Below are 15,538 nucleotides of genomic sequence, written 5' to 3' on the forward strand. Positions count from 1 at the left end.
TGAGACCTCTGCGCAGCTGTGCTTGTGGTGTAGCGGTTATCACATCCGCCTAACACGCAGAAGGCACAGGTTCGATCCCTGGCAGGCACAAGAGCACTTCTTTTTTACAGTTTCAATATACGTCATTGAACAAAGGCTGATTCGTGAGAGCTCTGCACAGCCGTGCTTTGGGTGTAGTGGTTATCAGATCCGCCTAACACGCGGAAGGCACCAGGTTCGATCCCTGGCAGGCACAAGAGCATTTCTTTTTTTAGTTTCAATATACGTCATTGAACAAAGGCTCAATCGTGAGAGCTCTGCACATGTGTGCTTGTGGTGTAGTGGTTATCACATCCACTTAATACGCGGAAGGCGCCAGGTTCGATCTCTGGCAGGCACAAGAGCACTTCCTTTTTACAGTTTCAATATACGTCATTGAACAAAGGTTCATTCGTGAGAGCTCTGCACAGCCGTGCTTGTGGTGTAGCGGTTATCACATCCGCCTAACACGCGGAAGGCCCCAGGTTCGATCCCTGGCAGGCACAAAAGCACTTCTTTTTTACAGTTTCAATATACGTCATTGAACAAAGACTCAATAGTGAGAGCTCTGCACAGCTGTGCTTGTGGTGTAGTGGTTATCACATCCGCTTCACACGCGGAATGCCCCAGGTTCAATCCCTGGCAGGCACAAGAGCATTTCTTTTTTTAATTTCAATATACGTCATTGAACAAAGACTCATTCATGAGAGCTCTGCACAGCTGTGCTTGAGGTGTAGTGGTTATCACATCCGCCTTACACGCGGAAGGCCCCAGATTCGATCCCTGGCAGGCACAAGAGCACTTTTCTTTTACAGTTTCAATATACGTCATTGCACAAAGGCTCATTCGTGAGACCTCTGCACAGCTGTGCTTGTGGTGTAGCGGTTATCACATCCGCCTAACACGCAGAAGGCACAGGTTCGATCCCTGGCAGGCACAAGAGCACTTCTTTTTTTACAGTTTCAATATACGTCATTGAACAAAGACTCAATCGTGAAAGCGCTGCACAGCTGTGCTTGTGGTGTGGTGGTTATCACATCCGCCTAACACGCGGAAGGCCCCAGGTTCGATCCCTGGCAGGCACAAGAGCGTTTCTTTCTTTACAGTTTCAATATACTTCATTGAACAAAGACTCGTTCGTGTCACTTTGCGCAGCTGTGCTTGTGGTGTAGCGGTTATCACATCCGCCTTACACGCGGAAGGCCCCAGGTTCGATCCCTGGCAGGCACAAGAGCACTTTTCTTTTACAGTTTCAATATACGTCATTGTACAAAGACTCATTCGTGAGAGCTCTGCACAGCTGTGCTTGTGGTGTAGTAGTTATCACATCCGCTTTACGCGCGGAAGGCACCAGGTTGGATCCCTGGCAGGAACGAGAGCATTTCTTTCTTTACAGTTTCAATATACGTCTTTGAACAAAGACTCATTCGTGAGAGCTCTGCACAGCTGTGCTTGTGGTGTAGTGGTTATCACATTCGCCTTACACGCGGAAAGCCCCAGGTTCGATCCCTGGCAGGCAAAACAGCACTTATTTTTTATAGTTTAAATATACGTCATTGAACAAAGGCTCATTTGTGAGAGCTCTGCACAGCTGTGCTTGTGGTGTAGTGTTTATCACATCCACTTAACACGCGCAAGGCCCCAGGTTCGATCCCTGGCAAGCACAAGAGCACTTATTTTTTACAGTTTCAATATACGTCATTGAACAAAGGCTGATTCGTGAGAGCTCTGCACAGCTGTGCTTGTGGTGTAGCCGTTATCACATCCGCCTAACACGCGGAAGGCCTTAGGTTCGATCCCTGACAGGCACAAGAGCACTTCTTTTTTATAGTTTCAATATACGTAATTGAACAAAGGCTCATTCGTGAGAGCTCTGCACATGTGTGCTTGTGGTGTAGTGGTTATCACATCCGCCTTACACCCGGAAGGCGCCAGGTTCGATCTCTGGCAGGCAGAAGAGCACTTCTCTTTTACAGTTTCAATATACGTCATTGCACAAAGGCTCATTCGTGAGACCTCTGCACAGCTGTGCTTGTGGTGTAGCGGTGATCACATCCGCCTAACACGGAGAAGGCACAGGTTCGATCCCTGGCAGGCACAAGAGCACTTCTTTTTTTGCAGTTTCAATATACGTCATTGAACAAAGACTCAATCGTGAGAGCTCTGCACAGCTGTGCTTGTGGTGTAGTGGTTATCACATCCGCCTAACACGCGGAAGGCCCCAGGTTCGATCCCTGGCAGGCACAAGAGCGTTTCTGTTTTTAGTTTCAATATACGTCATTGCACAAAGACTCATTCATGAGAGCTCTGCACAGCTGTGCTTGTGGTGTAGTGGTTATCACATCTGCTTCACACCCGGAAGGCCCCAGGTTCGATTCCTGTAGGCACAGGAGCATTTATTTTTTAATTTCAATATACGTCATTGAACAAAGACTCATTCATGAGAGCTCTGCACAGCTGTGCTTGTGGTGTAGTGGTTATCACATCCGCCTTACACGCGGAAGGCCCCAGGTTCGATCCCTGGCAAGCACAAGAGCACTTCTTTTTTACAGTTTCAATATACGTCATTGAACAAAGGCTGATTCGTGAGAGCTCTGCACAGCTGTGCTTGTGGTGTAGCGGTTATCACATCCGCCTAACACGCGGAAGGCCTCAGGTTGGATCCCTGACAGGCACAAGAGCACTTTTTTTACAGTTTCAATATACGTAATTGAACAAAGGCTCATTCGTGAGAGCTCTATACAGCCGTGCTTGTGGTGTAGTGGTTATCACATCCGCTTCACACGCGGAAGGCCCCAGGTTTGATTCCTGTAGGCACAGGAGCATTTATTTTTTAATTTCAATATACGTCATTGAACAAAGACTCATTCAGGAGAGCTCTGCACAGCTGTGCTTGTGGTGTAGTGGTTATCACATCCGCCTTACACGCGGAAGGCCCCAGGTTCGATCCCTGGCATGCACAAGAGCACTTCTTTATTACAGTTTCAATATACGTCATTGAACAAAGGCTCATTCGTGAGACCTCTGCACAGCTGTGCTTGTGGTGTAGCGGTTGTCACATCCGCCTAACACGCGGAAGGCCCCAAGTTCGATCCCTGGCAGGGACAAGAGCACTTCTTTTTTTACAGTTTCAATATACTTCATTGAACAAAGACTCCTTCGTGTCACTTTGCGCAGCTGTGCTTGTGGTGTAGCGGTTATCACGTCCGCCTAACACGCGGAAGGCCCCAGGTTCGATACCTGGCAGACACAAGAGCATTTCTTTATTTAGTTTCAATATACGTCATTGAACAAAGACTCATTCATGAGAGCTCTGCACAGCTGTGTTTGTGGTGTAGTGGTTATCACATGCGCTTAACACGCGGAAGGCCCCAGGTCCGATCTCTGGCAGGCACTAGAGCACATCTTTTTTACAGTTTCAATATACGTCATTGAACAAAGACTCATTCGTGAGAGCTCTGCACAGCTGTGCTTGTGGTGTAGTGGTTATCACATCCGCTTTACGCGCGGAAGGCACCAGGTTAGATCCCTGGCAGGAACGAGAGCATTTCTTTTTTTACAGTTTCAATATACGTCTTTGAACAAAGACTCATTCGTGAGAGCTCAGCACAGCTGTGCTTGTGGTGTAGTGGTTATCACATCCGCGTTACACGCGGAAGGCCCCAGGTTCGATCCCTGGCAAGCACAAGAGCACTTCTTTTTTACAGTTTAAATATACGTCATTGAACAAAGGCTCATTTGTGAGAGCTCTGCACAGCTGTGCTTGTGGTGTAGTGGTTATCACATCCGCTTAACACGTGGAAGGCCCCAGGTTCGATCCCTGGCAGGCACAAGAGCATTTTTTTAGTTTCAATATACGTAATTGAACAAAGGCTCATTCGTGAGGGCTGTGCACAGCTGCGCTTGTGGTGTAGTGGTTATTACATCCGCCTAACACGCGGAAGGCCCCAGGTTCGATCCCTGGCAGGCACAAGAGCATTTCTTTTTTTAGTTTCAATATACGTCATTGAACAAAGACTCATTCATGAGAGCTCTGCACAGCTGTGTTTGTGGTGTAGTGGTTATCACATGCGCTTAACACGCGGAAGGCCCCAGGTCCGATCTCTGGGAGGCACTAGAGCACTTCTTTTTTACAGTTTCAATATACGTCATTGAACAAAGGCTCATTCGTGAGAGCTCTGCACATGTGTGCTTGTGGTGTAGTGGTTATCACATCCGCCTTACACGCGGAAGGCGCCAGGTTCGATCTCTGGCAGGCACAAGAGCTCTTCTCTTTTACAGTTTCAATATACGTCATTGCACAAAGGCTCATTCGTGAGACCTCTGCGCAGCTGTGCTTGTGGTGTAGCGGTTATCACATCCGCCTAACACGCAGAAGGCACAGGTTCGATCCCTGGCAGGCACAAGAGCACTTCTTTTTTACAGTTTCAATATACGTCATTGAACAAAGGCTGATTCGTGAGAGCTCTGCACAGCCGTGCTTTGGGTGTAGTGGTTATCAGATCCGCCTAACACGCGGAAGGCACCAGGTTCGATCCCTGGCAGGCACAAGAGCATTTCTTTTTTTAGTTTCAATATACGTCATTGAACAAAGGCTCAATCGTGAGAGCTCTGCACATGTGTGCTTGTGGTGTAGTGGTTATCACATCCACTTAATACGCGGAAGGCGCCAGGTTCGATCTCTGGCAGGCACAAGAGCACTTCCTTTTTACAGTTTCAATATACGTCATTGAACAAAGGTTCATTCGTGAGAGCTCTGCACAGCCGTGCTTGTGGTGTAGCGGTTATCACATCCGCCTAACACGCGGAAGGCCCCAGGTTCGATCCCTGGCAGGCACAAAAGCACTTCTTTTTTACAGTTTCAATATACGTCATTGAACAAAGACTCAATAGTGAGAGCTCTGCACAGCTGTGCTTGTGGTGTAGTGGTTATCACATCCGCTTCACACGCGGAATGCCCCAGGTTCAATCCCTGGCAGGCACAAGAGCATTTCTTTTTTTAATTTCAATATACGTCATTGAACAAAGACTCATTCATGAGAGCTCTGCACAGCTGTGCTTGAGGTGTAGTGGTTATCACATCCGCCTTACACGCGGAAGGCCCCAGGTTCGATCCCTGGCAGGCACAAGAGCACTTTTCTTTTACAGTTTCAATATACGTCATTGCACAAAGGCTCATTCGTGAGACCTCTGCACAGCTGTGCTTGTGGTGTAGCGGTTATCACATCCGCCTAACACGCAGAAGGCACAGGTTCGATCCCTGGCAGGCACAAGAGCACTTCTTTTTTTACAGTTTCAATATACGTCATTGAACAAAGACTCAATCGTGAAAGCGCTGCACAGCTGTGCTTGTGGTGTGGTGGTTATCACATCCGCCTAACACGCGGAAGGCCCCAGGTTCGATCCCTGGCAGGCACAAGAGCGTTTCTTTCTTTACAGTTTCAATATACTTCATTGAACAAAGACTCGTTCGTGCACTTTGCGCAGCTGTGCTTGTGGTGTAGCGGTTATCACATCCGCCTAACACGCGGAAGGCCCCAGGTTCGATACCTGGCAGACACAAGAGCATTTCTTTACTTAGTTTCAATATACGTCATTGAACAAAGACTCATTCATGAGAGCTCTGCACAGCTGTGTTTGTGGTGTAGTGGTTATCACATGCACTTTACACGCGGAAGGCCCCAGGTCCGATCTCTGGCAGGCACTAGAGCACTTCGTTTTTACAGTTTCAATATACGTCATTGAACAAAGACTCATTCGTGAGAGCTCTGCACAGCTGTGCTTGTGGTGTAGTAGTTATCACATCCGCTTTACGCGCGGAAGGCACCAGGTTGGATCCCTGGCAGGAACGAGAGCATTTCTTTCTTTACAGTTTCAATATACGTCTTTGAACAAAGACTCATTCGTGAGAGCTCTGCACAGCTGTGCTTGTGGTGTAGTGGTTATCACATCCGCCTTACACGCGGAAAGCCCCAGGTTCGATCCCTGGCAGGCAAAACAGCACTTATTTTTTACAGTTTAAATATACGTCATTGAACAAAGGCTCATTTGTGAGAGCTCTGCACAGCTGTGCTTGTGGTGTAGTGTTTATCACATCCACTTAACACGCGCAAGGCCCCAGGTTCGATCCCTGGCAAGCACAAGAGCACTTATTTTTTACAGTTTCAATATACGTCATTGAACAAAGGCTGATTCGTGAGAGCTCTGCACAGCTGTGCTTGTGGTGTAGCCGTTATCACATCCGCCTAACACGCGGAAGGCCTTAGGTTCGATCCCTGACAGGCACAAGAGCACTTCTTTTTTATAGTTTCAATATACGTAATTGAACAAAGGCTCATTCGTGAGAGCTCTGCACATGTGTGCTTGTGGTGTAGTGGTTATCACATCCGCCTTACACCCGGAAGGCGCCAGGTTCGATCTCTGGCAGGCAGAAGAGCACTTCTCTTTTACAGTTTCAATATACGTCATTGCACAAAGGCTCATTCGTGAGACCTCTGCACAGCTGTGCTTGTGGTGTAGCGGTGATCACATCCGCCTAACACGCAGAAGGCACAGGTTCGATCCCTGGCAGGCACAAGAGCACTTCTTTTTTTGCAGTTTCAATATACGTCATTGAACAAAGACTCAATCGTGAGAGCTATGCACAGCTGTGCTTGTGGTGTAGTGGTTATCACATCCGCCTAACACGCGGAAGGCCCCAGGTTCGATCCCTGGCAGGCACAAGAGCGTTTCTGTTTTTAGTTTCAATATACGTCATTGCACAAAGACTCATTCATGAGAGCTCTGCACAGCTGTGCTTGTGGTGTAGTGGTTATCACATCTGCTTCACACCCGGAAGGCCCCAGGTTCGATTCCTGTAGGCACAGGAGCATTTATTTTTTAATTTCAATATACGTCATTGAACAAAGACTCATTCATGAGAGCTCTGCACAGCTGTGCTTGTGGTGTAGTGGTTATCACATCCGCCTTACACGCGGAAGGCCCCAGGTTCGATCCCTGGCAAGCACAAGAGCACTTCTTTTTTACAGTTTCAATATACGTCATTGAACAAAGGCTGATTCGTGAGAGCTCTGCACAGCCGTGCTTGTGCTGTAGTGGTTATCACATCCGCCTAACCTGCGGAAGGCACCAGGTTAGATCCCTGGCAGGCACAAGAGCATTTATTTTTTTAGTTTTAATATACGTCATTGAACAAAGGCTCATTCGTGAGAGCTCTGCACATGTGTGCTTGTGGTGTCGTGGTTATCACATCCACTTAATACGCGGAAGGCGCCAGGTTCGATCTCTGGCAGGCAAAAGAGCACTTCTTTTTTACAGTTTCAATATACGTCATTGAACAAAGGTTCATTCGTGAGAGCTCTGCACAGCTGTGCTTGTGGTGTAGTGGTTATCACATCCACTTAATACGCGGAAGGCCCCAGGTTCGATCCCTGGCAGGCACAAGAGCGTTTCTTTTTTTAGTTTCAATATACGTCATTGAACAAAGACTCATTCATGAGAGCTCTGCACAGCTGTGCTTGTGGTGTAGTGGTTATCACATCCGCTTAACACGCGGAAGGCCCCAGGTTCGATCCCTGGCAGGCACAAGAGCATTTTTAGTTTCAATATACGTAATTGAACAAAGGCTCATTCGTGAGGGCTGTGCACAGCTGCGCTTGTGGTGTAGTGGTTATTACATCCGCCTAACACGCGGAAGGCCTCAGGTTCGATCCCTGGCAGGCACAAGAGCATTTTTTTAGTTTCAATATACGTCATTGAACAAAGACTCATTCATGAGAGCTCTGCACAGCTGTGCTTGTGGTGTAGTGGTTATCACATCCGCTTAACACGTGGAAAGCCCCAGGTTCGATCCCTGGCAGGCACAAGAGCACTTCTTTTTTACAGTTTCAATCTACGCAATTGAACAAAGGCTCATTCGTGAGAGCTCTGCACAGCCGTGCTTGTGGTGTAGTGGTTATCACATCCGCCTAACACGCGGAAGGCACCAGGTTCGATCCCTGGCAGGCACAAGAGCATTTCTTTTTTTTAGTTTCAATATACGTCATTGAACAAAGGCTCATTCGTGAGAGCTCTGCACATGTGTGCTTGTGGTGTAGTGGTTATCACATCCACTTAATACGCGGAAGGCGCCAGGTTCGATCTCTGGCAGGCACAAGAGCACTTCCTTTTTACAGTTTCAATATACGTCATTGAACAAAGGTTCATTCGTGAGAGCTCTGCACAGCCGTGCTTGTGGTGTAGCGGTTATCACATCCGCCTAACACGCGGAAGGCCCCAGGTTCGATCCCTGGCAGGCACAAGAGCACTTCTTTTTTTACAGTTTCAATATACGTCATTGAACAAAGACTCAATAGTGAGAGCTCTGCACAGCTGTGCTTGTGGTGTAGTGGTTATCACATCCGCTTCACACGCGGAAGGCCCCAGGTTCAATCCCTGGCAAGCACAAGAGCATTTCTTTTTTTAATTTCAATATACGTCAGTGAACAAAGACTCATTCATGAGAGCTCTGCACAGCTGTGCTTGAGGTGTAGTGGTTATCACATCCGCCTTACACGCGGAAGGCCCCAGGTTCGATCCCTGGCAGACACAAGAGCACTTCTCTTTTACAGTTTCAATATACGTCATTGCACAAAGGCTCATTCGTGAGACCTGTGCACAGCTGTGCTTGTGGTGTAGCGGTTATCACATCCGCCTAACACGCACAAGGCACAGGTTCGATCCCTGGCAGGCACAAGAGCACTTCTTTTTTTACAGTTTCAATATACGTCATTGAACAAAGACTCAATCGTGAGAGCTCTGCACAGCTGTGCTTGTGGTGTAGTGGTTATCACATGCGCTTTACACGCGGAAGGCCCCAGGTCCGATCTCTGGCAGGCACTAGAGCACTTCTTTTTTACAGTTTCAATATACGTCATTGAAGAAAGACTCATTCGTGAGAGCTCTGCACAGCTGTGCTTGTGGTGTAGTGGTTATCACATCCGCCTTACACGCGGAAGGCCCCAGGTTTGATCCCTGGCAGGCACAAGAGCACTTCTTTTTTACAGTTTAAATATACGTCATTGAACAAAGGCTGATTCGTGAGGGCTCTGCACAGCTGTGCTTGTGGTGTAGCGGTTATCACATCAGCCTAACACGCGGAAGGCCTCAGGTTCGATCCCTGACAGTCACAAGAGCACTTCTTTTTTACAGTTTCAATATACGTAATTGAACAAAGGCTCATTCGTGAGAGCTCTGCACATGTGTGCTTGTGGTGTAGTGGTTATCACATCCGCCTTACACCCGGAAGGCGCCAGGTTCGATCTCTGGCAGGCACAAGAGCACTTCTCTTTTACAGTTTCAATATACGTCATTGCACAAAGGCTCATTCGTGAGACCTCTGCACAGCTGTGCTTGTGGTGTAGCGGTGATCACATCCGCCTAACACGCGGAAGGCCCCAGGTTCGATCCCTGGCAGGCACAAGAGCGTTTCTTTTTTTAGTTTCAATATACGTCATTGAACAAAGACTAATTCATGAGAGCTCTGCACAGCTGTGCTTGTGGTGTAGTGGTTATCACATCCGCTTAACACGTGGAAAGCCCCAGGTTCGATCCCTGGCAGGCACAAGAGCACTTCTTTTTTACAGTTTCAATATACGCAATTGAACAAAGGCTCATTCGTGAGAGCTCTGAACAGCTGTGCTTGTGGTGTAGTGGTTATCACATCCGCCTAACACGCAGAAGGCCCCAGGTTCGATCCGTTGCAGGCACAAGCGCACTTCTTTTTTCACAGTTTCAATATACTTCATTGAACAACGACTCATTTGTGAGAGCTCTGCTCAACTGTCCTTGTGGTGTAGTGGTTATCACATCCGCCTAACACGCGGAAGGCCCCAGGTTCGATCCCTGGCAGGCACAAGAGCATTTCTTTTTTATTTTCAATATAGGTCATTGAACAAAGACTCATTGATGAGAGCTCTGCACAGCTGTGCTTGTGGTGTAGTGGTTATCACATCCACTTAATACGCGAAAGTCCCCAGGTTCGATCTCTGGCAGGCACAACAGCACTTCCTTTTTACAGTTTCAATATACGTCATTTAACAAAGGTTCCTTCGTGAGAGCTCTGCACAGCTGTGCTTGTGGTGTAGCGGTTATCACATCCGCCTAACACGCGGAAGGCCCCAGGTTCGATCCCTGGCAGGCACAAGAGCACTTCTGTTTTTACAGTTTCAATATACGTCATTGAACAAAGACTCAATCGTGAGAGCTCTGCACAGCTGTGCTTGTGGTGTAGCGGTTATCACATCCGCTTCACACGCGGAAGGCCTAAGGTTCAATCCCTGGCAGGCACGAGAGCATTTCTTTTTTATTAATATACGTCATTGAACAAAGACTCATTCATGAGAGCTCTGCACAGCTGTGATTGTGGTGTAGTGGTTATCACATCCGCCTTACACGCGGAAGGCCCCAGGTTCGATCCCTGGCACGCACAATAGCACTTCTCTTTTACAGTTTCAATATACGTCATTGCACAAAGGCTCATTCGTGAGACCTCTGCACAGCTGTGCTTGTGGTGTAGTGGTTATTACATCCGCCTAACACGCGGAAGGCCCCAGGTTCGATCCCTGGCAGGCACAAGAGCATTTCTTTTTTTAGTTTCAATATACGTCATTGAACAAAGACTCATTCATGAAAGCTCTGCACAGCTGTGCTTGTGGTGTAGTGGTTATCACATCCGCTTAACACGTGGAAAGCCCCAGGTTCGATCCCTGGCAGGCACAAGAGCACTTCTTTTTTACAGTTTCAATATACGTCATTGAACAAAGGCTGATTCGTGAGAGCTCTGCACAGCCGTGCTTGTGGTGTAGTGGTTATCACATCCGCCTAACACGCGGAAGGCACCAGGTTCGATCCCTGGCCGGCACAAGAGCATTTCTTTTTTTAGTTTCAATATACGTCATTGAACAAAGGCTCATTTGTGAGAGCTCTGCACATGTGTGCTTGTGGTGTCGTGGTTATCACATCCACTTAATACGCGGAAGGCGCCAGGTTCGATCTCTGGCAGGCAAAAGAGCACTTCTTTTTTACAGTTTCAATATACGTCATTGAACAAAGGTTCATTCGTGAGAGCTCTGCACAGCTGTGCTTGTGGTGTAGTGGTTATCACATCCACTTAATAGGCGGAAGGCCCCAGGTTCGATCCCTGGCAGGCACAAGAGCATTTTTAGTTTCAATATACGTAATTGAACAAAGGCTCATTCGTGAGGGCTGTGCACAGCTGCGCTTGTGGTGTAGTGGTTATTACATCCGCCTAACACGCGGAAGGCCCCAGGTTCGATCCCTGGCAGGCACAAGAGCATTTTTAGTTTCAATATACGTAATTGAACAAAGGCTCATTCGTGAGGGCTGTGCACAGCTGCGCTTGTGGTGTAGTGGTTATGACATCCGCCTAACACGCGGAAGGCCCCAGGTTCGATCCCTGGCAGGTACAAGAGCATTTTTTTAGTTTCAATATACGTCATTGAACAAAGACTCATTCATGAGAGCTCTGCACAGCTGTGCTTGTGGTGTAGTGGTTATCACATCCGCTTAACACGTGGAAATCCCCAGGTTCGATCCCTGGCAGGCACAAGAGCACTTCTTTTTTACAGTTTCAATCTACGCAATTGAACAAAGGCTCATTCGTGAGAGCTCTGAACAGCTGTGCTTGTGGTGTAGTGGTTATCACATCCGCCTAACACGCAGAAGGCCCCAGGTTCGATCCCTGGCAGGCACAATAGCGTTTCTTTTTTTAGTTTCAATATACGTCATTGAACAAATACTCATTCATGAGAGCTCTGCACAGCTGTGCTTGTGGTGTAGTGGTTATCACATCCGCTTCACACGCGGAAGGCCCCAGGTTCGATTCCTGTTGGCACAGGAGCATTTATTTTTTAATTTCAATATACGTCATTGAACAAAGACTCATTCATGAGAGCTCTGCACAGCCGTGCTTGTGGTGTAGTGGTTATCACATCCGCCTAACACGCGGAAGGCACCAGGTTCGATCCCTGGCAGGCACAAGAGCATTTCTTTTTTTTAGTTTCAATATACGTCATTGAACAAAGGCTCATTCGTGAGAGCTCTGCACATGTGTGCTTGTGGTGTAGTGGTTATCACATCCACTTAATACGCGGAAGGCGCCAGGTTCGATCTCTGGCAGGCACAAGAGCACTTCCTTTTTACAGTTTCAATATACGTCATTGAACAAAGGTTCATTCGTGAGAGCTCTGCACAGCCGTGCTTGTGGTGTAGCGGTTATCACATCCGCCTAACACGCGGAAGGCCCCAGGTTCGATCCCTGGCAGGCACAAGAGCACTTCTTTTTTTACAGTTTCAATATACGTCATTGAACAAAGACTCAATAGTGAGAGCTCTGCACAGCTGTGCTTGTGGTGTAGTGGTTATCACATCCGCTTCACACGCGGAAGGCCCCAGGTTCAATCCCTGGCAAGCACAAGAGCATTTCTTTTTTTAATTTCAATATACGTCAGTGAACAAAGACTCAATCATGAGAGCTCTGCACAGCTGTGCTTGAGGTGTAGTGGTTATCACATCCGCCTTACACGCGGAAGGCCCCAGGTTCGATCCCTGGCAGACTCAAGAGCACTTCTCTTTTACAGTTTCAATATACGTCATTGCACAAAGGCTCATTCGTGAGACCTGTGCACAGCTGTGCTTGTGGTGTAGCGGTTATCACATCCGCCTAACACGCACAAGGCACAGGTTCGATCCCTGGCAGGCACAAGAGCACTTCTTTTTTTACAGTTTCAATATACGTCATTGAACAAAGACTCAATCGTGAGAGCTCTGCACAGCTGTGCTTGTGGTGTAGTGGTTATCACATCCGCCTAACACGCGGAAGGCCCCAGGTTCGATCCCTGGCAGGCACAAGAGCGTTTCTTTCTTTACAGTTTCAATATACTTCATTGAACAAAGACTCCTTCGTGTCACTTTGCGCAGCTGTGCTTGTGGTGTAGCGGTTATCACATCCGCCTAACACGCAGAAGGCCCCAGGTTCGATACCTGGCAGACACAAGAGCATTTCTTTACTTAGTTTCAATATACGTCATTGAACAAAGACTCATTCATGAGAGCTCTGCACAGCTGTGTTTGTGGTGTAGTGGTTATCACATGCGCTTTACACGCGGAAGGCCCCAGGTCCGATCTCTGGCAGGCACTAGAGCACTTCTTTTTTACAGTTTCAATATACGTCATTGAAGAAAGACTCATTCGTGAGAGCTCTGCACAGCTGTGCTTGTGGTGTAGTGGTTATCACATCCGCTTTACGCGCGGAAGGCACCAGGTTGGATCCCTGGCAGGAACGAGAGCATTTCTTTTTTTACAGTTTCCATATACGTCTTTGAACAAAGACTCATTCGTGAGAGCTCTGCACAGCTGTGCTTGTGGTGTAGTGGTTATCACATCCGCCTTACACGCGGAAGGCCCCAGGTTCGATCCCTGGCAGGCACAAGAGCACTTCTTTTTTACAGTTTAAATATACGTCATTGAACAAAGGCTGATTCGTGAGGGCTCTGCACAGCTGTGCTTGTGGTGTAGCGGTTATCACATCAGCCTAACACGCGGAAGGCCTCAGGTTCGATCCCTGACAGTCACAAGAGCACTTCTTTTTTACAGTTTCAATATACGTAATTGAACAAAGGCTCATTCGTGAGAGCTCTGCACATGTGTGCTTGTGGTGTAGTGGTTATCACATCCGCCTTACACCCGGAAGGCGCCAGGTTCGATCTCTGGCAGGCACAAGAGCACTTCTCTTTTACAGTTTCAATATACGTCATTGCACAAAGGCTCATTCGTGAGACCTCTGCACAGCTGTGCTTGTGGTGTAGCGGTGATCACATCCGCCTAACACGCGGAAGGCCCCAGGTTCGATCCCTGGCAGGCACAAGAGCGTTTCTTTTTTTAGTTTCAATATACGTCATTGAACAAAGACTAATTCATGAGAGCTCTGCACAGCTGTGCTTGTGGTGTAGTGGTTATCACATCCGCTTAACACGTGGAAAGCCCCAGGTTCGATCCCTGGCAGGCACAAGAGCACTTCTTTTTTACAGTTTCAATATACGCAATTGAACAAAGGCTCATTCGTGAGAGCTCTGAACAGCTGTGCTTGTGGTGTAGTGGTTATCACATCCGCCTAACACGCAGAAGGCCCCAGGTTCGATCCGTTGCAGGCACAAGCGCACTTCTTTTTCACAGTTTCAATATACTTCATTGAACAACGACTCATTTGTGAGAGCTCTGCTCAACTGTCCTTGTGGTGTAGTGGTTATCACATCCGCCTAACACGCGGAAGGCCCCAGGTTCGATCCCTGGCAGGCACAAGAGCATTTCTTTTTTATTTTCAATATAGGTCATTGAACAAAGACTCATTGATGAGAGCTCTGCACAGCTGTGCTTGTGGTGTAGTGGTTATCACATCCACTTAATACGCGAAAGTCCCCAGGTTCGATCTCTGGCAGGCACAACAGCACTTCCTTTTTACACTTTCAATATACGTCATTTAACAAAGGTTCATTCGTGAGAGCTCTGCACAGCTGTGCTTGTGGTGTAGCGGTTATCACATCCGCCTAACACGCGGAAGGCCCCAGGTTCGATCCCTGGCAGGCACAAGAGCACTTCTGTTTTTACAGTTTCAATATACGTCATTGAACAAAGACTCAATCGTGAGAGCTCTGCACAGCTGTGCTTGTGGTGTAGCGGTTATCACATCCGCTTCACACGCGGAAGGCCTAAGGTTCAATCCCTGGCAGGCACGAGAGCATTTCTTTTTTATTAATATACGTCATTGAACAAAGACTCATTCATGAGAGCTCTGCACAGCTGTGATTGTGGTGTAGTGGTTATCACATCCGCCTTACACGCGGAAGGCCCCAGGTTCGATCCCTGGCACGCACAAGAGCACTTCTCTTTTACAGTTTCAATATACGTCATTGCACAAAGGCTCATTCGTGAGACCTCTGCACAGCTGTGCTTGTGGTGTAGTGGTTATTACATCCGCCTAACACGCGGAAGGCCCCAGGTTCGATCCCTGGCAGGCACAAGAGCATTTCTTTTTTTAGTTTCAATATACGTCATTGAACAAAGACTCATTCATGAAAGCTCTGCACAGCTGTGCTTGTGGTGTAGTGGTTATCACATCCGCTTAACACGTGGAAAGCCCCAGGTTCGATCCCTGGCAGGCACAAGAGCACTTCTTTTTTACAGTTTCAATATACGTCATTGAACAAAGGCTGATTCGTGAGAGCTCTGCACAGCCGTGCTTGTGGTGTAGTGGTTATCACATCCGCCTAACACGCGGAAGGCACCAGGTTCGATCCCTGGCCGGCACAAGAGCATTTCTTTTTTTAGTTTCAATATACGTCATTGAACAAAGGCTCATTTGTGAGAGCTCTGCACATGTGTGCTTGTGGTGTCGTGGTTATCACATCCACTTAATACGCGGAAGGCGCCAGGTTCGATCTCTGGCAGGCAAAAGAGCACTTCT

At 47.8% G+C, this 15,538-nt stretch overlaps 78 non-coding genes across 78 annotated transcripts; all 78 read left to right on the forward strand.

Annotated features, from left to right (window-relative positions):
* Positions 1 to 18: 18 nt before the first annotated feature.
* Positions 19 to 90, forward strand: TRNAV-AAC (transfer RNA valine (anticodon AAC)). The gene has a single exon. It is a non-coding gene; the product is annotated as a tRNA-Val (tRNA).
* A 216-nt stretch (positions 91 to 306) lies between these two features.
* Positions 307 to 379, forward strand: TRNAI-AAU (transfer RNA isoleucine (anticodon AAU)). The gene has a single exon. It is a non-coding gene; the product is annotated as a tRNA-Ile (tRNA).
* Positions 380 to 451: 72 nt separating this feature from the next.
* TRNAV-AAC (transfer RNA valine (anticodon AAC)) lies at positions 452 to 524 on the forward strand. The gene has a single exon. It is a non-coding gene; the product is annotated as a tRNA-Val (tRNA).
* Positions 525 to 596: 72 nt separating this feature from the next.
* On the forward strand, positions 597 to 669 carry TRNAV-CAC (transfer RNA valine (anticodon CAC)). Its single transcript has one exon. It is a non-coding gene; the product is annotated as a tRNA-Val (tRNA).
* Positions 670 to 740: 71 nt separating this feature from the next.
* TRNAV-UAC (transfer RNA valine (anticodon UAC)) lies at positions 741 to 813 on the forward strand. Its single transcript has one exon. It is a non-coding gene; the product is annotated as a tRNA-Val (tRNA).
* A 72-nt stretch (positions 814 to 885) lies between these two features.
* Positions 886 to 957, forward strand: TRNAV-AAC (transfer RNA valine (anticodon AAC)). Its single transcript has one exon. It is a non-coding gene; the product is annotated as a tRNA-Val (tRNA).
* A 73-nt stretch (positions 958 to 1,030) lies between these two features.
* Positions 1,031 to 1,103, forward strand: TRNAV-AAC (transfer RNA valine (anticodon AAC)). The gene has a single exon. It is a non-coding gene; the product is annotated as a tRNA-Val (tRNA).
* Positions 1,104 to 1,175: 72 nt separating this feature from the next.
* TRNAV-UAC (transfer RNA valine (anticodon UAC)) lies at positions 1,176 to 1,248 on the forward strand. Its single transcript has one exon. It is a non-coding gene; the product is annotated as a tRNA-Val (tRNA).
* Positions 1,249 to 1,466: 218 nt separating this feature from the next.
* TRNAV-UAC (transfer RNA valine (anticodon UAC)) lies at positions 1,467 to 1,542 on the forward strand. The gene has a single exon. It is a non-coding gene; the product is annotated as a tRNA-Val (tRNA).
* A 214-nt stretch (positions 1,543 to 1,756) lies between these two features.
* On the forward strand, positions 1,757 to 1,829 carry TRNAV-AAC (transfer RNA valine (anticodon AAC)). The gene has a single exon. It is a non-coding gene; the product is annotated as a tRNA-Val (tRNA).
* A 362-nt stretch (positions 1,830 to 2,191) lies between these two features.
* TRNAV-AAC (transfer RNA valine (anticodon AAC)) lies at positions 2,192 to 2,264 on the forward strand. The gene has a single exon. It is a non-coding gene; the product is annotated as a tRNA-Val (tRNA).
* Positions 2,265 to 2,477: 213 nt separating this feature from the next.
* On the forward strand, positions 2,478 to 2,550 carry TRNAV-UAC (transfer RNA valine (anticodon UAC)). Its single transcript has one exon. It is a non-coding gene; the product is annotated as a tRNA-Val (tRNA).
* A 72-nt stretch (positions 2,551 to 2,622) lies between these two features.
* On the forward strand, positions 2,623 to 2,695 carry TRNAV-AAC (transfer RNA valine (anticodon AAC)). The gene has a single exon. It is a non-coding gene; the product is annotated as a tRNA-Val (tRNA).
* A 212-nt stretch (positions 2,696 to 2,907) lies between these two features.
* TRNAV-UAC (transfer RNA valine (anticodon UAC)) lies at positions 2,908 to 2,980 on the forward strand. Its single transcript has one exon. It is a non-coding gene; the product is annotated as a tRNA-Val (tRNA).
* A 72-nt stretch (positions 2,981 to 3,052) lies between these two features.
* Positions 3,053 to 3,125, forward strand: TRNAV-AAC (transfer RNA valine (anticodon AAC)). Its single transcript has one exon. It is a non-coding gene; the product is annotated as a tRNA-Val (tRNA).
* A 72-nt stretch (positions 3,126 to 3,197) lies between these two features.
* TRNAV-AAC (transfer RNA valine (anticodon AAC)) lies at positions 3,198 to 3,270 on the forward strand. Its single transcript has one exon. It is a non-coding gene; the product is annotated as a tRNA-Val (tRNA).
* Positions 3,271 to 3,486: 216 nt separating this feature from the next.
* Positions 3,487 to 3,559, forward strand: TRNAV-UAC (transfer RNA valine (anticodon UAC)). The gene has a single exon. It is a non-coding gene; the product is annotated as a tRNA-Val (tRNA).
* Positions 3,560 to 3,632: 73 nt separating this feature from the next.
* On the forward strand, positions 3,633 to 3,705 carry TRNAV-UAC (transfer RNA valine (anticodon UAC)). The gene has a single exon. It is a non-coding gene; the product is annotated as a tRNA-Val (tRNA).
* A 72-nt stretch (positions 3,706 to 3,777) lies between these two features.
* On the forward strand, positions 3,778 to 3,850 carry TRNAV-AAC (transfer RNA valine (anticodon AAC)). Its single transcript has one exon. It is a non-coding gene; the product is annotated as a tRNA-Val (tRNA).
* Positions 3,851 to 3,917: 67 nt separating this feature from the next.
* Positions 3,918 to 3,990, forward strand: TRNAV-AAC (transfer RNA valine (anticodon AAC)). Its single transcript has one exon. It is a non-coding gene; the product is annotated as a tRNA-Val (tRNA).
* A 216-nt stretch (positions 3,991 to 4,206) lies between these two features.
* On the forward strand, positions 4,207 to 4,279 carry TRNAV-UAC (transfer RNA valine (anticodon UAC)). Its single transcript has one exon. It is a non-coding gene; the product is annotated as a tRNA-Val (tRNA).
* A 72-nt stretch (positions 4,280 to 4,351) lies between these two features.
* On the forward strand, positions 4,352 to 4,423 carry TRNAV-AAC (transfer RNA valine (anticodon AAC)). The gene has a single exon. It is a non-coding gene; the product is annotated as a tRNA-Val (tRNA).
* Positions 4,424 to 4,639: 216 nt separating this feature from the next.
* TRNAI-AAU (transfer RNA isoleucine (anticodon AAU)) lies at positions 4,640 to 4,712 on the forward strand. The gene has a single exon. It is a non-coding gene; the product is annotated as a tRNA-Ile (tRNA).
* Positions 4,713 to 4,784: 72 nt separating this feature from the next.
* TRNAV-AAC (transfer RNA valine (anticodon AAC)) lies at positions 4,785 to 4,857 on the forward strand. The gene has a single exon. It is a non-coding gene; the product is annotated as a tRNA-Val (tRNA).
* A 72-nt stretch (positions 4,858 to 4,929) lies between these two features.
* Positions 4,930 to 5,002, forward strand: TRNAV-CAC (transfer RNA valine (anticodon CAC)). The gene has a single exon. It is a non-coding gene; the product is annotated as a tRNA-Val (tRNA).
* Positions 5,003 to 5,073: 71 nt separating this feature from the next.
* On the forward strand, positions 5,074 to 5,146 carry TRNAV-UAC (transfer RNA valine (anticodon UAC)). Its single transcript has one exon. It is a non-coding gene; the product is annotated as a tRNA-Val (tRNA).
* A 72-nt stretch (positions 5,147 to 5,218) lies between these two features.
* On the forward strand, positions 5,219 to 5,290 carry TRNAV-AAC (transfer RNA valine (anticodon AAC)). Its single transcript has one exon. It is a non-coding gene; the product is annotated as a tRNA-Val (tRNA).
* Positions 5,291 to 5,363: 73 nt separating this feature from the next.
* Positions 5,364 to 5,436, forward strand: TRNAV-AAC (transfer RNA valine (anticodon AAC)). Its single transcript has one exon. It is a non-coding gene; the product is annotated as a tRNA-Val (tRNA).
* A 71-nt stretch (positions 5,437 to 5,507) lies between these two features.
* On the forward strand, positions 5,508 to 5,580 carry TRNAV-AAC (transfer RNA valine (anticodon AAC)). Its single transcript has one exon. It is a non-coding gene; the product is annotated as a tRNA-Val (tRNA).
* A 362-nt stretch (positions 5,581 to 5,942) lies between these two features.
* Positions 5,943 to 6,018, forward strand: TRNAV-UAC (transfer RNA valine (anticodon UAC)). Its single transcript has one exon. It is a non-coding gene; the product is annotated as a tRNA-Val (tRNA).
* A 214-nt stretch (positions 6,019 to 6,232) lies between these two features.
* Positions 6,233 to 6,305, forward strand: TRNAV-AAC (transfer RNA valine (anticodon AAC)). The gene has a single exon. It is a non-coding gene; the product is annotated as a tRNA-Val (tRNA).
* A 217-nt stretch (positions 6,306 to 6,522) lies between these two features.
* Positions 6,523 to 6,594, forward strand: TRNAV-AAC (transfer RNA valine (anticodon AAC)). Its single transcript has one exon. It is a non-coding gene; the product is annotated as a tRNA-Val (tRNA).
* A 73-nt stretch (positions 6,595 to 6,667) lies between these two features.
* Positions 6,668 to 6,740, forward strand: TRNAV-AAC (transfer RNA valine (anticodon AAC)). The gene has a single exon. It is a non-coding gene; the product is annotated as a tRNA-Val (tRNA).
* Positions 6,741 to 6,953: 213 nt separating this feature from the next.
* Positions 6,954 to 7,026, forward strand: TRNAV-UAC (transfer RNA valine (anticodon UAC)). Its single transcript has one exon. It is a non-coding gene; the product is annotated as a tRNA-Val (tRNA).
* Positions 7,027 to 7,387: 361 nt separating this feature from the next.
* On the forward strand, positions 7,388 to 7,460 carry TRNAI-AAU (transfer RNA isoleucine (anticodon AAU)). Its single transcript has one exon. It is a non-coding gene; the product is annotated as a tRNA-Ile (tRNA).
* Positions 7,461 to 7,531: 71 nt separating this feature from the next.
* On the forward strand, positions 7,532 to 7,604 carry TRNAV-AAC (transfer RNA valine (anticodon AAC)). The gene has a single exon. It is a non-coding gene; the product is annotated as a tRNA-Val (tRNA).
* Positions 7,605 to 7,669: 65 nt separating this feature from the next.
* Positions 7,670 to 7,742, forward strand: TRNAV-AAC (transfer RNA valine (anticodon AAC)). Its single transcript has one exon. It is a non-coding gene; the product is annotated as a tRNA-Val (tRNA).
* Positions 7,743 to 7,809: 67 nt separating this feature from the next.
* TRNAV-AAC (transfer RNA valine (anticodon AAC)) lies at positions 7,810 to 7,882 on the forward strand. Its single transcript has one exon. It is a non-coding gene; the product is annotated as a tRNA-Val (tRNA).
* A 72-nt stretch (positions 7,883 to 7,954) lies between these two features.
* TRNAV-AAC (transfer RNA valine (anticodon AAC)) lies at positions 7,955 to 8,027 on the forward strand. Its single transcript has one exon. It is a non-coding gene; the product is annotated as a tRNA-Val (tRNA).
* A 72-nt stretch (positions 8,028 to 8,099) lies between these two features.
* TRNAI-AAU (transfer RNA isoleucine (anticodon AAU)) lies at positions 8,100 to 8,172 on the forward strand. Its single transcript has one exon. It is a non-coding gene; the product is annotated as a tRNA-Ile (tRNA).
* A 72-nt stretch (positions 8,173 to 8,244) lies between these two features.
* On the forward strand, positions 8,245 to 8,317 carry TRNAV-AAC (transfer RNA valine (anticodon AAC)). Its single transcript has one exon. It is a non-coding gene; the product is annotated as a tRNA-Val (tRNA).
* A 73-nt stretch (positions 8,318 to 8,390) lies between these two features.
* On the forward strand, positions 8,391 to 8,463 carry TRNAV-CAC (transfer RNA valine (anticodon CAC)). The gene has a single exon. It is a non-coding gene; the product is annotated as a tRNA-Val (tRNA).
* A 71-nt stretch (positions 8,464 to 8,534) lies between these two features.
* Positions 8,535 to 8,607, forward strand: TRNAV-UAC (transfer RNA valine (anticodon UAC)). The gene has a single exon. It is a non-coding gene; the product is annotated as a tRNA-Val (tRNA).
* A 362-nt stretch (positions 8,608 to 8,969) lies between these two features.
* On the forward strand, positions 8,970 to 9,042 carry TRNAV-UAC (transfer RNA valine (anticodon UAC)). The gene has a single exon. It is a non-coding gene; the product is annotated as a tRNA-Val (tRNA).
* A 217-nt stretch (positions 9,043 to 9,259) lies between these two features.
* On the forward strand, positions 9,260 to 9,332 carry TRNAV-UAC (transfer RNA valine (anticodon UAC)). The gene has a single exon. It is a non-coding gene; the product is annotated as a tRNA-Val (tRNA).
* A 72-nt stretch (positions 9,333 to 9,404) lies between these two features.
* Positions 9,405 to 9,477, forward strand: TRNAV-AAC (transfer RNA valine (anticodon AAC)). Its single transcript has one exon. It is a non-coding gene; the product is annotated as a tRNA-Val (tRNA).
* Positions 9,478 to 9,548: 71 nt separating this feature from the next.
* On the forward strand, positions 9,549 to 9,621 carry TRNAV-AAC (transfer RNA valine (anticodon AAC)). The gene has a single exon. It is a non-coding gene; the product is annotated as a tRNA-Val (tRNA).
* Positions 9,622 to 9,839: 218 nt separating this feature from the next.
* On the forward strand, positions 9,840 to 9,912 carry TRNAV-AAC (transfer RNA valine (anticodon AAC)). The gene has a single exon. It is a non-coding gene; the product is annotated as a tRNA-Val (tRNA).
* Positions 9,913 to 10,127: 215 nt separating this feature from the next.
* TRNAV-AAC (transfer RNA valine (anticodon AAC)) lies at positions 10,128 to 10,200 on the forward strand. Its single transcript has one exon. It is a non-coding gene; the product is annotated as a tRNA-Val (tRNA).
* Positions 10,201 to 10,273: 73 nt separating this feature from the next.
* Positions 10,274 to 10,346, forward strand: TRNAV-CAC (transfer RNA valine (anticodon CAC)). The gene has a single exon. It is a non-coding gene; the product is annotated as a tRNA-Val (tRNA).
* A 64-nt stretch (positions 10,347 to 10,410) lies between these two features.
* Positions 10,411 to 10,492, forward strand: TRNAV-UAC (transfer RNA valine (anticodon UAC)). The gene has a single exon. It is a non-coding gene; the product is annotated as a tRNA-Val (tRNA).
* A 66-nt stretch (positions 10,493 to 10,558) lies between these two features.
* Positions 10,559 to 10,631, forward strand: TRNAV-AAC (transfer RNA valine (anticodon AAC)). The gene has a single exon. It is a non-coding gene; the product is annotated as a tRNA-Val (tRNA).
* A 71-nt stretch (positions 10,632 to 10,702) lies between these two features.
* TRNAV-AAC (transfer RNA valine (anticodon AAC)) lies at positions 10,703 to 10,775 on the forward strand. The gene has a single exon. It is a non-coding gene; the product is annotated as a tRNA-Val (tRNA).
* A 72-nt stretch (positions 10,776 to 10,847) lies between these two features.
* On the forward strand, positions 10,848 to 10,920 carry TRNAV-AAC (transfer RNA valine (anticodon AAC)). The gene has a single exon. It is a non-coding gene; the product is annotated as a tRNA-Val (tRNA).
* A 216-nt stretch (positions 10,921 to 11,136) lies between these two features.
* On the forward strand, positions 11,137 to 11,209 carry TRNAI-AAU (transfer RNA isoleucine (anticodon AAU)). The gene has a single exon. It is a non-coding gene; the product is annotated as a tRNA-Ile (tRNA).
* A 65-nt stretch (positions 11,210 to 11,274) lies between these two features.
* TRNAV-AAC (transfer RNA valine (anticodon AAC)) lies at positions 11,275 to 11,347 on the forward strand. Its single transcript has one exon. It is a non-coding gene; the product is annotated as a tRNA-Val (tRNA).
* A 65-nt stretch (positions 11,348 to 11,412) lies between these two features.
* On the forward strand, positions 11,413 to 11,485 carry TRNAV-AAC (transfer RNA valine (anticodon AAC)). The gene has a single exon. It is a non-coding gene; the product is annotated as a tRNA-Val (tRNA).
* A 67-nt stretch (positions 11,486 to 11,552) lies between these two features.
* Positions 11,553 to 11,625, forward strand: TRNAV-AAC (transfer RNA valine (anticodon AAC)). Its single transcript has one exon. It is a non-coding gene; the product is annotated as a tRNA-Val (tRNA).
* A 72-nt stretch (positions 11,626 to 11,697) lies between these two features.
* On the forward strand, positions 11,698 to 11,770 carry TRNAV-AAC (transfer RNA valine (anticodon AAC)). The gene has a single exon. It is a non-coding gene; the product is annotated as a tRNA-Val (tRNA).
* A 70-nt stretch (positions 11,771 to 11,840) lies between these two features.
* On the forward strand, positions 11,841 to 11,914 carry TRNAV-CAC (transfer RNA valine (anticodon CAC)). Its single transcript has one exon. It is a non-coding gene; the product is annotated as a tRNA-Val (tRNA).
* A 69-nt stretch (positions 11,915 to 11,983) lies between these two features.
* TRNAV-AAC (transfer RNA valine (anticodon AAC)) lies at positions 11,984 to 12,056 on the forward strand. The gene has a single exon. It is a non-coding gene; the product is annotated as a tRNA-Val (tRNA).
* A 72-nt stretch (positions 12,057 to 12,128) lies between these two features.
* On the forward strand, positions 12,129 to 12,201 carry TRNAI-AAU (transfer RNA isoleucine (anticodon AAU)). The gene has a single exon. It is a non-coding gene; the product is annotated as a tRNA-Ile (tRNA).
* Positions 12,202 to 12,273: 72 nt separating this feature from the next.
* Positions 12,274 to 12,346, forward strand: TRNAV-AAC (transfer RNA valine (anticodon AAC)). The gene has a single exon. It is a non-coding gene; the product is annotated as a tRNA-Val (tRNA).
* Positions 12,347 to 12,419: 73 nt separating this feature from the next.
* Positions 12,420 to 12,492, forward strand: TRNAV-CAC (transfer RNA valine (anticodon CAC)). The gene has a single exon. It is a non-coding gene; the product is annotated as a tRNA-Val (tRNA).
* A 77-nt stretch (positions 12,493 to 12,569) lies between these two features.
* On the forward strand, positions 12,570 to 12,636 carry TRNAV-UAC (transfer RNA valine (anticodon UAC)). Its single transcript has one exon. It is a non-coding gene; the product is annotated as a tRNA-Val (tRNA).
* Positions 12,637 to 12,853: 217 nt separating this feature from the next.
* Positions 12,854 to 12,926, forward strand: TRNAV-AAC (transfer RNA valine (anticodon AAC)). Its single transcript has one exon. It is a non-coding gene; the product is annotated as a tRNA-Val (tRNA).
* Positions 12,927 to 12,998: 72 nt separating this feature from the next.
* Positions 12,999 to 13,071, forward strand: TRNAV-AAC (transfer RNA valine (anticodon AAC)). Its single transcript has one exon. It is a non-coding gene; the product is annotated as a tRNA-Val (tRNA).
* A 362-nt stretch (positions 13,072 to 13,433) lies between these two features.
* TRNAV-UAC (transfer RNA valine (anticodon UAC)) lies at positions 13,434 to 13,506 on the forward strand. Its single transcript has one exon. It is a non-coding gene; the product is annotated as a tRNA-Val (tRNA).
* A 217-nt stretch (positions 13,507 to 13,723) lies between these two features.
* Positions 13,724 to 13,796, forward strand: TRNAV-UAC (transfer RNA valine (anticodon UAC)). Its single transcript has one exon. It is a non-coding gene; the product is annotated as a tRNA-Val (tRNA).
* Positions 13,797 to 13,868: 72 nt separating this feature from the next.
* Positions 13,869 to 13,941, forward strand: TRNAV-AAC (transfer RNA valine (anticodon AAC)). Its single transcript has one exon. It is a non-coding gene; the product is annotated as a tRNA-Val (tRNA).
* Positions 13,942 to 14,012: 71 nt separating this feature from the next.
* TRNAV-AAC (transfer RNA valine (anticodon AAC)) lies at positions 14,013 to 14,085 on the forward strand. The gene has a single exon. It is a non-coding gene; the product is annotated as a tRNA-Val (tRNA).
* Positions 14,086 to 14,302: 217 nt separating this feature from the next.
* TRNAV-AAC (transfer RNA valine (anticodon AAC)) lies at positions 14,303 to 14,375 on the forward strand. The gene has a single exon. It is a non-coding gene; the product is annotated as a tRNA-Val (tRNA).
* A 215-nt stretch (positions 14,376 to 14,590) lies between these two features.
* TRNAV-AAC (transfer RNA valine (anticodon AAC)) lies at positions 14,591 to 14,663 on the forward strand. Its single transcript has one exon. It is a non-coding gene; the product is annotated as a tRNA-Val (tRNA).
* Positions 14,664 to 14,736: 73 nt separating this feature from the next.
* Positions 14,737 to 14,809, forward strand: TRNAV-CAC (transfer RNA valine (anticodon CAC)). Its single transcript has one exon. It is a non-coding gene; the product is annotated as a tRNA-Val (tRNA).
* A 67-nt stretch (positions 14,810 to 14,876) lies between these two features.
* On the forward strand, positions 14,877 to 14,949 carry TRNAV-UAC (transfer RNA valine (anticodon UAC)). Its single transcript has one exon. It is a non-coding gene; the product is annotated as a tRNA-Val (tRNA).
* Positions 14,950 to 15,021: 72 nt separating this feature from the next.
* TRNAV-AAC (transfer RNA valine (anticodon AAC)) lies at positions 15,022 to 15,094 on the forward strand. The gene has a single exon. It is a non-coding gene; the product is annotated as a tRNA-Val (tRNA).
* Positions 15,095 to 15,165: 71 nt separating this feature from the next.
* On the forward strand, positions 15,166 to 15,238 carry TRNAV-AAC (transfer RNA valine (anticodon AAC)). The gene has a single exon. It is a non-coding gene; the product is annotated as a tRNA-Val (tRNA).
* Positions 15,239 to 15,310: 72 nt separating this feature from the next.
* On the forward strand, positions 15,311 to 15,383 carry TRNAV-AAC (transfer RNA valine (anticodon AAC)). The gene has a single exon. It is a non-coding gene; the product is annotated as a tRNA-Val (tRNA).
* The last annotated feature ends 155 nt before the right edge of the window (positions 15,384 to 15,538 follow it).

This window comes from Rhipicephalus microplus, chromosome 2 (genome assembly GCF_043290135.1).
Source record: "Rhipicephalus microplus isolate Deutch F79 chromosome 2, USDA_Rmic, whole genome shotgun sequence".
Lineage (NCBI taxonomy): Eukaryota > Metazoa > Arthropoda > Arachnida > Ixodida > Ixodidae > Rhipicephalus > Rhipicephalus microplus.